Source organism: Oncorhynchus gorbuscha, linkage group LG05 (genome assembly GCF_021184085.1).
Source record: "Oncorhynchus gorbuscha isolate QuinsamMale2020 ecotype Even-year linkage group LG05, OgorEven_v1.0, whole genome shotgun sequence".
Classification (NCBI taxonomy): Eukaryota; Metazoa; Chordata; class Actinopteri; order Salmoniformes; family Salmonidae; genus Oncorhynchus; species Oncorhynchus gorbuscha.
Window position 1 is genome coordinate 93,657,645 of NC_060177.1, and position 13,378 is coordinate 93,671,022.

A 13,378-nucleotide genomic window follows, 5' to 3' on the forward strand; every position below is an offset into this window, starting at 1 on the left:
CTCCTTCTCCTTCTCCTCCTTCTCCTTCTCCTTCTCCTCCTTCTCCTTCTCCTTCTCCTCCTTCTCCTTCTCCTTCTCCTTCTCCTTCTCCTTCTCCTTCCTTCTCCTTCTCCTTCTTCTCCTTCTCCTTCTCCTTCTCCTTCTCCTTCTCCTCCTTCTCCTTCTTCTCCTTCTCCTTCTTCTTCTTCTCCTTCTTCTTCTTTTTCTCCTTCCTCTTCGTCTTCTTCTTCTTCTTCTTCTTCTTCTTCTTCTTCTTCTTCTTCTTCTTCTTCTTCTTCTTCTTCTTCTCCCCCTTCTTCTTCTTCTTCTTCTTAATAATACAAATATTTATGAAAATTATCTATTTTGGATTATATTTCTTATTTTATTTTTTATTATGATTATTCAGAATCATAATAAACCCCTGTTCATGTGATTTAAAAAATATATATCATTGAATGTTATAAAGCACTGTAGCCTGATATTGTTAGCGATCAGATAACATGTTCCATGGTTTAGTAGTGGATAGATCAGTAGGCGTTTATGTTTCTGGCTGTGTGTCAGGTCATGACAGTAGACCCATTTCATTCATAACAGCTAGACTTTGAGAGTCTTACTTCCCAGGAAAAGGTTTCTGAGTGATTAATTCTTTCATATCGTTTATTGCACCTGCACCTTGTGTGCAGCACTATGCGACCACAATAACTCATAGGACCCCTCTCCTCCCCCCCGCCATGGCATCCTCCCTATAAAGAGTGGTGATATACTGTCAAATGTATTGAAACTGGGAATTTGAACCCTCATAGGTTGACTACGAAATGCATGAAATGTCTGTTTCTTTTGTGTGTTTGTTGCATTGAGCCAGTAGCTCGTTTTTGGTGATTGAGGTGATCTCTTGTTTGTCTAATTATTACATTTCTATATGATCAGGATACCAGAAGATTACGGGGAAAAAAGGCACATTGAGAAGATTGAAAATATAGTGAGTTACAATATTGTGAGTTTCTACACGATACAATATGGCCCCCTATTCATCAAGCTGCAGGGATGATTCAGCGGTGTAACTCAGAGTGAATGATACATGTTGATTTACACCGTTGTTTAAGTGTATGAGCATCGCTCTGTCTCATCTCTTAGTTCCAATCAAACTGTAACTCCACAACTTCCTGCCTTGGCTTCTCTGTTCTGTTTTGGATTGAGTGATAGGAGGAGGAGGAGGAGGAGGAGGAGGAGGAGGAGAGGTGGAGGAGGAGAATCAGGGGTGGAGGAGGAGGAGGAGAATGAGAGGTGGAGGAGGAGAATGAGGAGTGGAGGAGGGGGAGGAGGAGAATGAGAGGTGGAGGAGGAGAATGAGAGGTGGAGGAGGAGAATGAGAGGTGGAGGAGGAGAATGAGAGATGGAGGAGGAGAATGAGAGGTGGAGGAGATGGAGGAGGAGGAGAGGTGGAGGAGGAGAATGAGAAGTGGAGGAGGAGGAGGAGAATGAGAGATGGAGGAGGAGAATGAGAGGTGGAGGAGATGGAGGAGGAGGAGGAGAATGAGAGGTGGAGGAGGAGGAGAATGAGAGATGGAGGAGGAGAATGAGAGGTGGAGAGAGGAGGAGGAATGAGAGATGGTGGAGGAGGAGAATGAGAGGTGGAGGAGGAGAATGAGAGATGGAGGAGGAGAATGAGTGGAGGAGGAGAATGAGAGATGGAGGAGGAGAGGATGGAGGAGGAGGAGGAGGAGGAGGAGGAGGAGGAGGAGGAGGAGGAGGAGATGGAGGAGGAAGAGAGGTGGAGGAGGAGGAGAATGAGAGATGGAGGAGGAGAATGAGAGATGGAGGAGGAGAATGAGAGATGGAGGAGGGAGGATGTGGGGGTGGAGGAGTAGGAGGAGGAGAATGAGAGGTGGAGGGAGGAGGGAGAGAGGAGGAGGAGAATGAGAGATGGAGGAGGAGGAGAGAGGAGGAGGAGGAGGATGGAGGTGGAGGAGGAGGAGGAGGAGGAGGAGGAGGAGGAGAATGAGAGATGGAGGAGGAGAATGAGGGGTGGAGGAGGAGGAGAATGAGAGGTGGAGGAGGAGGAGAATGAGGGGTGGAGGAGTGGAGGAGGAGGAGAATGAGAGGTGGAGGAGGAGAATGAGAGGTGGAGGAGGAGGAGGAGAATGAGAGGTGGAGGGAGGAGGAGAATGAGAGTGGAGGAGGAGGAGAATGAGAGGTGGAGGAGGAGAGAAGAGATGAGAGAGTGGGTGGAGGAGAATGAGGAGAATGGAGGGAGGAGGAGAATGAGAGGTGGAGGGAGGAGGAGAATGAGGGGTGGAGGAGGAGAATGAGGGGTGGAGGAGGAGGAGAATGAGAGGTGGAGGAGGAGAATGAGGGGTGGAGGAGGAGAATGAGGGGTGGAGGAGGAGGAGGAGGGGGTGGAGGAGGAGGAGGAGGAGGAGGAGGGTGGAGGAGGAGGAGGAGGAGGAGGAGGAGGAGAATGAGAGGTGGAGGAGGAGGAGAATGAGGAGGAGGAGGAGGGAGGAGGAGGAGGAGGAGGAGGTGGAGGAGGAGAATGAGAGATGGAGGAGGAGGAGGAGGAGGGAGGAGAGGAGGAGGAGGAGGGAGGAGGAGGAGGAGGAGGAGGGGTGGAGGAGGAGGAGGAGGAGGAGGAGGAGAATGAGTGGAGGAGGAGGAGAATGAGAGGTGGAGGAGGAGAATGAGGGGTGGAGGAGGAGAATGAGGGGAGGAGGAGGGAGGAGGAGGAGGAGGAGGAGGAGGAGAGGAGGAGGAGGAGGAGGAGAATGGAGGAGGAGGGAGAATGAGAGGTGGAGGAGGAGGAGGAGGAGGAGGAGGGGTGGAGGAGGAGGAGGAGGAGGAGGAGGAGGAGGGGAGGATGAGGAGGAGAATGAGGAGGAGGAGGAGAATGAGAGATGGAGGAGGAGAATGAGAGGTGGAGGAGGAGAATGAGAGGTGGAGGAGGAGAATGAGTGGAGGAGGAGGAGGAGGGGTGAGAATGAGGTGGAGGAGGAGGAGGAGAATGAGAGATGATGAGGAGAATGAGGGGTGGAGGAGAAGGAGGAGAATGAGATGTGGAGGAGGAGGAGGAGAATGAGAGATGAGGAGGAGAATGAGAGGTGGAGGAGAAGGAGGAGATTGAGAGGTGGAGGAGGAGGTGGAGGAGAATGAGAGATGATGAGGAGAATGAGAGGTGGAGGAGAAGGAGGTGAATGAGAGGTGGAGGAGGAAGAGGAGAATGAGAGATGGAGGAGGAAGAGGAGAATGAGAGGTGGAGGAGAAGGAGGAGAATGAGAGGTGGAGGAGGAGGAGAATGAGAGATGATGAGGAGAATGAGAGATGGAGGAGAAGGAGGAGAATGAGAGGTGGAGGAGGAGGAGAATGAGAGATGATGAGGAGAATGAGAGGTGGAGGAGGAAGAGGAGAATGAGAGGTGGAGGAGAAGGAGGAGAATGAGAGGTGGAGGAGGAGGAGGAGGAGAATGAGAGATGAGGAGGAGAATGAGAGGTGGAGGAGAAGGAGGAGATTGAGAGGTGGAGGAGGAGGCGGAGGAGAATGAGAGATGATGAGGAGAATGAGAGATGGAGGAGAAGGAGGAGAATGAGAGGTGGAGGAGGAAGAGGAGAATGAGAGGTGGAGGAGAAGGAGGAGAATGAGAGATGGAGGAGGAAGAGGAGAATGAGAGGTGGAGGAGAAGGAGGAGAATGAGAGGTGGAGGAGAAGGAGGAGAATGAGAGGTGGAGGAGAAGGAGGAGAATGAGAGGTGGAGGAGGAGAAAGAGAGATGGAGGAGAAGGAGGAGAATGAGAGGTGGAGGAGAAGGAGGAGAATGAGAGGTGGAGGAGGAAGAGGAGAAAGAGAGGTGGAGGAGAAGGAGGAGAATGAGAGGTGGAGGAGGAGAATGAGAGATGGAGGACAGTGGTAATACCTTTGTATTACTTTACCCCTTGCCTCTCACTGAGCAAAAGGTGATGGATCAATGTTGTTTCCACATCATTTCAACCAAAACATGTAATGTGATGATGCTGAAACTACATTGTTTTTATATAAAAGTCACCAACTGTTAACATAAATCCAGTGACATGGTGAAATATCTTTTTTTGATCTCACATCGAGTCGTTAACTGACTGACATCAAAACTAGATGTTGGGACCTTACTGTTGAAATGACAGGTTTCTCCAGAGGGTTTGGACCTTACTGTTGAAATGACAGGTTTCTCCAGAGGGTTTGGACCTTACTGTTGAAATGACAGGTTTCTCCAGAGGGTTTGGGACCTTACTGTTGAAATGACAGGTTTCTCCAGAGGGTTTGGGACCTTACTGTTGAAATGACAGGTTTCTCCAGAGGGTTTGGGACCTTACTGTTGAAATGACAGGTTTCTCCAGAGGGTTTGGACCTTACTGTTGAAATGACGTGTGACCAGCGGGTTTGGGACCTTACTGTTGAAATGACAGGTTTCTCCAGAGGGTTTGGGACCTTACTGTTGAAATGACAGGTTTGACCAGAGGGTTTGGGACCTTACTGTTGAAATGACGTGTGACCAGCGGGTTTGGACCTTACTGTTGACATTTACCACAGCTACTAAGACAGAAACCGTGCAGAAAGAAGGGCCAGATGGAAGACATTTTTTTTAAAGGGTCTCTTATGACCTTATTTCTTGTTCCTAACAAATAATTTACGTCCCTGCGATATTTAATTCATCGTGTTGTGTTTCTACGGAGTTTTAAAGCTAAGAACAAGATGTCTCCATTGAAAGCACGTCTTTCATTACACCAATCTCATCTGTGTGAACCTGTTGGGTCGGGTCACTTCAGTACAGTACTTCAGTACTTAGCCAAGTAGCCAAGTACTTTCAGTACTTTCAGTAGCCAAGTACTTTCAGTACTTAGCCAAGTAGCCAAGTACTTTCAGTACTTTCAGTAGCCAAGTACTTTCAGTACTTAGCCAAGTACACTTCAGTACTTAGCCAAGTGTTTAGCCAAGGAACATTAAGGTATCCTTGATAAAACACACTATATGGGAAAAGGGAAAAAGCTTTGTTTTTGTATACAATATCTAGTGAAAAAAAACAATTAGAATGAAAGCATGGATTCATGTTGATTTGGAGATGAATATTTTTCATGTATATAAAAACCCGACTTGTCAAAAATAGCAAACGAAGAGTTTAATTCCAAAACACTAAATGTTACATTTTCGGAAATGTTTGGTAAATGAACTTGTATTGTTGTAAAGAAATTATTAAAGATATCGGGGTGTTGTTTTCTTTCAATATCTAATATTAATAATAATAATAATAATAATAATGGTTTTGTTCACTACAAGATATGTATTTGTTTTAGATTTGATGTTTTAATTTCAGAGAGAATCATGTTGTTTGTTGTTGCTGCTAAATGCGATGTACACACGTCACTCTCAGAACAATGTATAGTACTGCTACATACGCTGTCAAACGGAACCAATAATTACCTTTTAAATGCATAAGAACTGTACAAATGAGACATTTGTGACATCAATATAATTTTGTTATCTTCTTTTTTAAATACAATAATATCAGACCATTTACATTTGGCATTTTAGTCCATTAAAAATATTTATTCTAAAATGTATTAGATAGTTTTTCTTCATCATCAATCAACACACAATACCCCACAATGAAACATTTAAATACGTGCTTTACATTTTTTGCTAATTTATTCAAAATGAAATAAATTAAATATTTCATTCACAATAGTATTCAGACCCTTTACTCAGTACTTTTGTTGAAGCACCTTTGGCAGTGATTACAGCCTCGAGTCTTCTTGGGTATGACGCTACAAGCTTGGCACACCTGTATTTGGGGAGTTTCTCCCATTCTTCTCTGCAGATCCTCTCAAGCTCTGTCAGGTTGGATGGGGAGCGTCACTGCACAGCTATTTTCAGATCTCTCCAGAGATGTTCAAGTCCGGGCTCTGACTGGGCCACTCAAGGACACACAAGCCACTCCTGCATTGTCTTGGCTGTGTGTCGTTGTCCTGTTGGAACGTGAACCTTCGCCCCAGTCTAAGGTCCTGAGCATTCTGGAGCAGGATTTCATTAAGGATCTCTCTCTCAGCTTTGTCTCGATCATGACTAGTCTCCCAGTCCCTGCCGCTGAAAAACATCCTCACATGATGCTGCCACCACCATGCTTCATTAAAGATCTCTCTCTCAGCTTTGTCTCGATCCTGACTAGTCTCCCAGTCGATTCCGCTGAAAAACATCCTCACATGATGCTGCCATGCTTCATTAAAGATCTCTCTCTCAGCTTTGTCTCGATCCTGACTAGTCTCCCAGTCCCTGCCGCTGAAAAACATCCTCACATGATGCCGCCACCACCATGCTTCATTAAAGGGATGGTACCTTGTTTCCTCCAGACGTGACGCTTGACATTCAGGCTAAAGTGTTTCATCAGATCAGAGAATTTTGTTTCTCATGTTCTGCGAGTCATCAGGGGCCTTTTGGTAAACTACTGGGGCAGCAGGGTAGCGGCAGGGTAGCCTAGTGGTTAGAGCGTTGGACTAGTAACCAGCAGGTAGCCTAGTGGTTAGAGTGTTGGACTAGTAACCAGCAGGTAGTCTAGTGGTTAGAGTGTTGGACTAGTAACCAGCAGGTAGCCTAGTGGTTAGTGTTGGACTAGTAACCAGCAGGTAGCCTAGTGGTTAGAGCGTTGGACTAGTAACCAGCAGGTAGCCTAGTGGTTAGAGCGTTGGACTAGTGACCAGCAGGTAGCCTAGTGGTTAGAGTGTTGGACTAGTAACCAGCAGGTAGCCTAGTGGTTAGTGTTGGACTAGTAACCAGCAGGTAGCCTAGTGGTTAGAGTGTTGGACTAGTAACCAGCAGGTAGCCTAGTGGTTAGTGTTGGACTAGTAACCAGCAGGTAGCCTAGTGGTTAGAGTGTTGGACTAATAACCAGCAGGTAGCCTAGTGGTTAGTGTTGGACTAGTAACCAGCAGGTAGTCTAGTGGTTAGAGTGTTGGACTAGTAACCAGCAGGTAGCCTAGTGGTTAGAGTGTTGGACTAATAACCAGCAGGTAGCCTAGTGGTTAGAGCGTTGGAGTAGTAACCAGCAGGTAGCCTAGTGGTTAGAGCATTGGACTAGTAACCGGAAGGTTGCAAGTTCACACCCCCGAGCTGACAAGGTACAAAATCTGTCATTCTGCCCCTAAAACAGGCAGTTAACCCACTGTTCCTAGGCTGTCATTGAAAATAATGATTTTTCTTAACTGACTTGCCTAGTCAAATAAAGGTAAAAAAAAAATGTGCCTTTTACTGAGGAGTTGCTTCAGTCTGGCCAATCTACCATAAAGGCCTAATTGGTGGAATGCTGAAAAGATGGTTATCCTTCTGGAAGTTTCTCGCATTTCCACAGAGGAACTCTGGAGCTCTCTCAGAGTGACCATCGGGTTCTTGGTCACCTCCCTGACCAAGGCCCTTCTCCCCTGATTGCTCAGTTTGGTCAGGTGACCAGCTCTAGGAATAGTCTTGGTGGTTCAAAACTTCTTCCATTTAATAATGACGGAGGCCACTGTGTTCTTGGGGACCTTAAATGCTGCAGAAATGTTTTGGTAGCCTTCCTCAGATCTGTGCCTTCGACACAATGCTGTCCAAGGACAGTTCCTCCGACCTCATGGCTTGGTTTTTGCTCTAACATGCACTGTCATCTGTGGGACCTTATATAGACAGGTTTGTGCCTTTCCAAATCATGTCCAATCAATTGAATTTACCACAGGTGGACTCCAATCAAGTTGTAGAAACATCTCAAGGATGATCAGTGGAAACAGGACGCACCTGAGCTCGATTTTCGAGTCTCACAGCAAAGGGTCTGAATACTTATGCAAAAAAGGTGTTTATGTTTGTTTTTTAATACATTTTTTTCTAAAAAAAAACGTTTTTTTTTTGTGTAGATTTCTGTGGATATTGTTTTATTTTGATCCATTTTAGAATAAGGCTGAGACGTAACAAATTGTGTAAAAACAATTCAAGAGGTCTGAATATCTTCCAAAGGCAAACAAATCTTCACGTACATCTAAAATATACGAATTAAAAACCTAAGAATAGTAATATTTTACACACACATGAAAGTACCAATAAGCTAACATTGATATTTGTTGCCGGTGGGGATACAGCATTTTGGAAATAAACAAATTCAAAATGTTAAAGATGTCTTTCTGCTCTAATACTTTGATCGTATTTAATAATTCAGGCCGACCACAAACCCTCAGGGAATATTTTTTAAGGCCAAGACAACTCACACACATCATTCTGTAAACATTCAGCAGTTCATATAGAGATATATACAGCATCATTCTGTAAACATTCAGCAGTTCATATAGAGATATATACAGCATCATTCTGTAAACATTCAGCAGTTCATATAGAGATATATACAGCATCATTCTGTAAACATTCAGCAGTTCATATAGAGATACATACAGCATCATTCTGTAAACATTCAGCAGTTCATATAGAGATGTATACAGCATCATTCTGTAAACATTCAGCAGTTCATATAGAGATATATACAGCATCATTCTGTAAACATTCAGCAGTTCATATAGAGATATATACAGCATCATTCTGTAAACATTCAGCAGTTCATATAGAGATATATACAGCATCATTCTGTAAACATTCAGCAGTTCATATAGAGATATATACAGCATCATTCTGTAAACATTCAGCAGTTCATATAGAGATGTATACAGCATCATTCTGTAAACATTCAGCAGTTCATATAGAGATATATACAACTTGACAAAGTGGACATTAAACTTTTGTGTGTGTGTGTGTGTGTGTGTGTGTGTGTGTGTGTGTGTGTGTGTGTGTGTGTGTGTGTGTGTGTGTGTGTGTGTGTGTGTGTGTGTGTGTGTGTGTGTGTCAGATGCAAAATCTCAGACAACCTACATAGTTCTGTTTACCTCACAGGGGTCCTTAGCAGAGAGAGGAGGAGGAGAACACTGTTTACCTCACAGAGGGGTCCTTAGCAGAGAGATGAGGACAGTCTGTTTACCTCACAGAGGGGGTCCTTAGCAGAGAGAGGAGGAGGAGAACACTGTTTACCTCACAGAGGGGGTCTTTAGCAGAGAGAGGAGAACACTGTTTACCTCACAGAGGGGGTCCTTAGCAGAGAGAGGAGAACAGTCTGTTTACCTCCCAGAGGGGTCCTTAGCAGAGAGAGGAGAAGGAGAACACTGTTTACCTCCCAGAGGGGGTCCTTAGCAGAGAGAGGAGAAGGAGAACACTGTTTACCTCACAGAGGGGGTCCTTAGCAGAGAGAGGAGGAGGAGAACACTGTTTACCTCACAGAGGGGGTCCTTAGCAGAGAGAGGAGAACACTGTTTACCTCACAGAGGGGTCCTTAGCAGAGAGAGGAGAAGGAGAACACTGTTTACCTCACAGAGGGGGTCTTTAGCAGAGAGAGGAGGAGGAGAACAGTCTGTTTACCTCACAGAGGGGGTCCTTAGCAGAGAGAGGAGAACACTGTTTACCTCACAGAGGGGGTCCTTAGCAGAGAGAGGAGGACAGTCTGTTTACCTCCCAGAGGGGGTCCTTAGCAGAGAGAGGAGAACAGTCTGTTTACCTCCCAGAGGGGGTCCTTAGCAGAGAGAGGAGAACAGTCTGTTTACCTCCCAGAGGGGGTCCTTAGCAGAGAGAGGAGAACAGTCTGTTTACCTCCCAGAGGGGTCCTTAGCAGAGAGAGGAGAACAGTCTGTTTACCTCCCAGAGGGGGTCCTTAGCAGAGAGAGGAGAACAGTCTGTTTACCTCCCAGAGGGGTCCTTAGCAGAGAGAGGAGGACAGTCTGTTTACCTCCCAGAGGGGTCCTTAGTGTGTGTGTGTGTGTGTGTTTGCGTGCATGCGTGCGTGTGTGTGTGTGTGTGTGTGTGTGTGTGTGTGTGTGTGTGTGTGTGTGTGTGTGTATGTGTGTGTGTATGTGTGTGTGTGTGTGTGTGTGTGTGTGTGTGTGTGTGTGTGTGTGTGTGTGTGTGTGTGTGTGTGTGTGTGTGTGTGTGTGTGTGTGTGTGTGTGTGTAACAGTGGTAGCCAGGTGTAACAGTGGTAGCCAGGTGTAACAGTGGTAACCAGGTGTAACAGTGGTAGCCAGGTGTAACAGTGGTAGCCAGGTGTAACAGTGGTAACCAGGTGTAACAGTGGTAGCCAGGTGTAACAGTGGTAACCAGGTGTAACAGTGGTAGCCAGGTGTAACAGTGGTAACCAGGTGTAACAGTGGTAGCCAGGTGTAACAGTGGTAACCAGGTGTAACAGTGGTAGCCAGGTGTAACAGTGATCACCAGGTGTAACAGTGGTAGCCAGGTGTAACAGTGGTAGCCAGGTGTAACAGTGGTCACCAGCTGTAACAGTGGTAGCCAGGTGTAACAGTGATAGCCAGGTGTAACAGTGGTAACCAGGTGTAACACTGGTAGCCAGGTGTAGCAGTGGTAGCCAGGTGTAACAGTGGTAGCCAGGTGTAACAGTGGTAGCCAGGTGTAACAGTGATATCCAGGTGTAGCAGTGGTAGCCAGGTGTAACAGTAGTAACCAGGTGTAACAGTGGTAGCTAGATGTATCTTTAGTAACCAGGTGTAACAGTGGTAGCCAGGTCTAACAGTGGTAGCCATGTGTAACAGTGATAGCCAGGTGTAGCAGTGATAGCCAGGTGTAGCAGTGATAGCCAGGTGTAGCAGTGATAGCCAGGTGTAGCAGTGACAGCCAGGTGTAACAGTGATAGCCAGGTGTAACAGTGATAGCCAGGTGTAGCAGTGATAGCCAGGTGTAGCAGTGATAGCCAGGTGTAACAGTGATAGCCAGGTGTAGCAGTGATAGCCAGGTGTAACAGTGATAGCCAGGTGTAGCAGTGATAGCCAGGTGTAACAGTGATAGCCAGGTGTAACAGTGATAGCCAGTTGTAGCAGTGATAGCCAGGTGTAACAGTGATAGCCAGGTGTAGCAGTGATAAGGTTTCACTCCATGGTGCTGAAACAGAGGTTCTGCTTTATGTAGAGCCTAATAGTTTGTTGCCATTAATCCATGTTGGTCACCGTTAGAGTGCATTTCATGTAGTGTTTAGTGGTGTCTTGGTGTGGTGGCTTTGCTTATACTTATTTTCCACCATAATTTGCAAATAAATTCATTAAAAATCCTACAATGTGATTTTTTTTTCATTTTGTCTGTCATAGTTGAAGTGTACCTATGAGGCCTCTCTCATCTTTTTAAGTGGGAGAACTTGCACAATTGGTGGCTGACTAAATAGTTTTTTGCACCACTGTATGTACGAGAATCGTGCATACTCTTTCAATCCCCAAAACTCCTATTTCCATAAAGAACATTGTGAAAAGCATGAAAGCCCTGCCACCATGTCCTACTTCAATAAGTCCCAGACCCTGAATGAAGCCTGTCAACCTGCTATCACGCAGCCACTCAACATTACACTAATGTCAGAGAAAGGACCACTCCATATCTCCAAGGATCTCTACTGCAGGTGGTCTGCTAAAGGAGGAATGGGTGGCTAGAGGGGCACGGGGGGGGGCAGGGAGATATGGGGGATAGACAAGGTGGACAGTCAAGTGGGAAGGACAGGAGTCAGACGGTGGGATAGACAGGAGGACGGATGGAGGGGCGGACGGGTGGAGGGGGGGGACGGGTGGAGGGGAGGACGGGAGGACGGGAGGACGGGTGGAGGGGGGACGGGTGGAGGGGAGGACGGGTGGAGGGGAGGTCGGGAGGACGGGAGGACGGGAGGACGGGAGGACGGGAGGACGGGTGGAGGGGGGACGGGTGGAGGGGAGGACGGGTGGAGGGGAGGACGGGAGGATGGGAGGACGGGTGAAGGGGAGGACGGGTGGAGGGGAGGACGGGTGGAGGGGGGACGGGTGGAGGGGAGGACGGGAGGACGGGTGGGGGGGGACAGGTGGAGGGGAGGACGGGTGGAGGGGAGGACGGGTGGAGGGGAGGATGGGTGGAGGGGAGGACGAGTGTAGGGGGGGACGGGTGGAGGGGGGGACGGGTAGAGGGGAGGACGGGTGGAGGGGAGGACAGGAGGAGAGGAGGTACATGGGGATATGGGATGGGAGGACAGGGAGGAATGGGAGACAGAAGGAGGGACAGGAGGACGGGGAGATGGAGGGGGAACATGACGTGAACATTTATTTTGTAGAATAGCCGTGGGCAAAGTCATTAATATTCATGAGGTATGTCTGTGATTGATTAAGTCTTCTTGGGTGTGTGACGTCACACAGATGAGCTGCAGAGCCGTCTGGAGCTTGCTCGCCGGCATGAGCAGTAAGCACCGAACGACTTGGGAATCTCAGCTTCAGCCAAATTAATTAATTAATGAAAAGCCTCACCAGCGACCCCACCAATCTATATAAGTTTCACTGTCCGATCATTCATAAAATGAGCCCACGACACAAACTCTGTTGCTTGATATGAGCAAGTTAACCCAAATCTATCAAAGATTGTACATGTTCCTTATCCCCTTACACTTGTGTGTATAAGACAGTAGTTTTGGAATTGTTAGTTAGATTACTTGTTGGTTATCACTGCATTGTCGGAACTAGAAGCACAAGCATTTCGCTACACTCGCATTTAACATCTGCTAACCATGTGTATGTGACAAATAAAAAATTTGATTTGATTTGATTTGATTTGATTTGATTTGAATAGGTCATCAACGAATAGTTGGCTAGTAGTGGCTACTGCCTGGCCAGTGACCTAGCTAGCTACATTTCACTAGGCCTAATTTAGCTATCTTCCTAAATGCACTGGTCATTGAATAAACTTCAAATTAGTTGAACACATTTGTCTGAAAACAAACTCATGTAGGCCAGCTAATGTAACCCATGGTGTTAGCATGTCTAACCAGTTGACTAATGTAACCCATGGTGTTAGCATGTCTAACAGGCTGACTAATGTAACCCATGATGTTAGCATGTCTAACAGGCTGACTAATGTAACCCATGGTGTTAGCATGTCTAACAGGCTGACTAATGTAACCCATGGTGTTAGCATGTCTAACAGGTTGACTAATGTAACCCATGGTGTTAGCATGTCTAACAGGCTGACTAATGTAACCCATGATGTTAGCATGTCTAACAGGCTGACTAATGTAACCCATGATGTTAGCATGTCTAACAGGCTGACTAATGTAACCCATGATGTTAGCATGACTAGCATGTTGACTAATGTAACCCACACCATGGGTTACATTAGTCACGGACAAGGACTCTACTGGGTGATGGGGGACGGACAGGGACTCTCCTGTCTGCTGGGGGACAGTCAGGGACTCTACTGGGTGCTGGGGGACGGACAGGTACTCTACTGGGTGCTGGGGACGGACAGGGACTCTACTGGGTGCTGGGGGCGGACAGGAACTCTCCTGGGTGCTGGGGGACGGACAGGTACTCTACT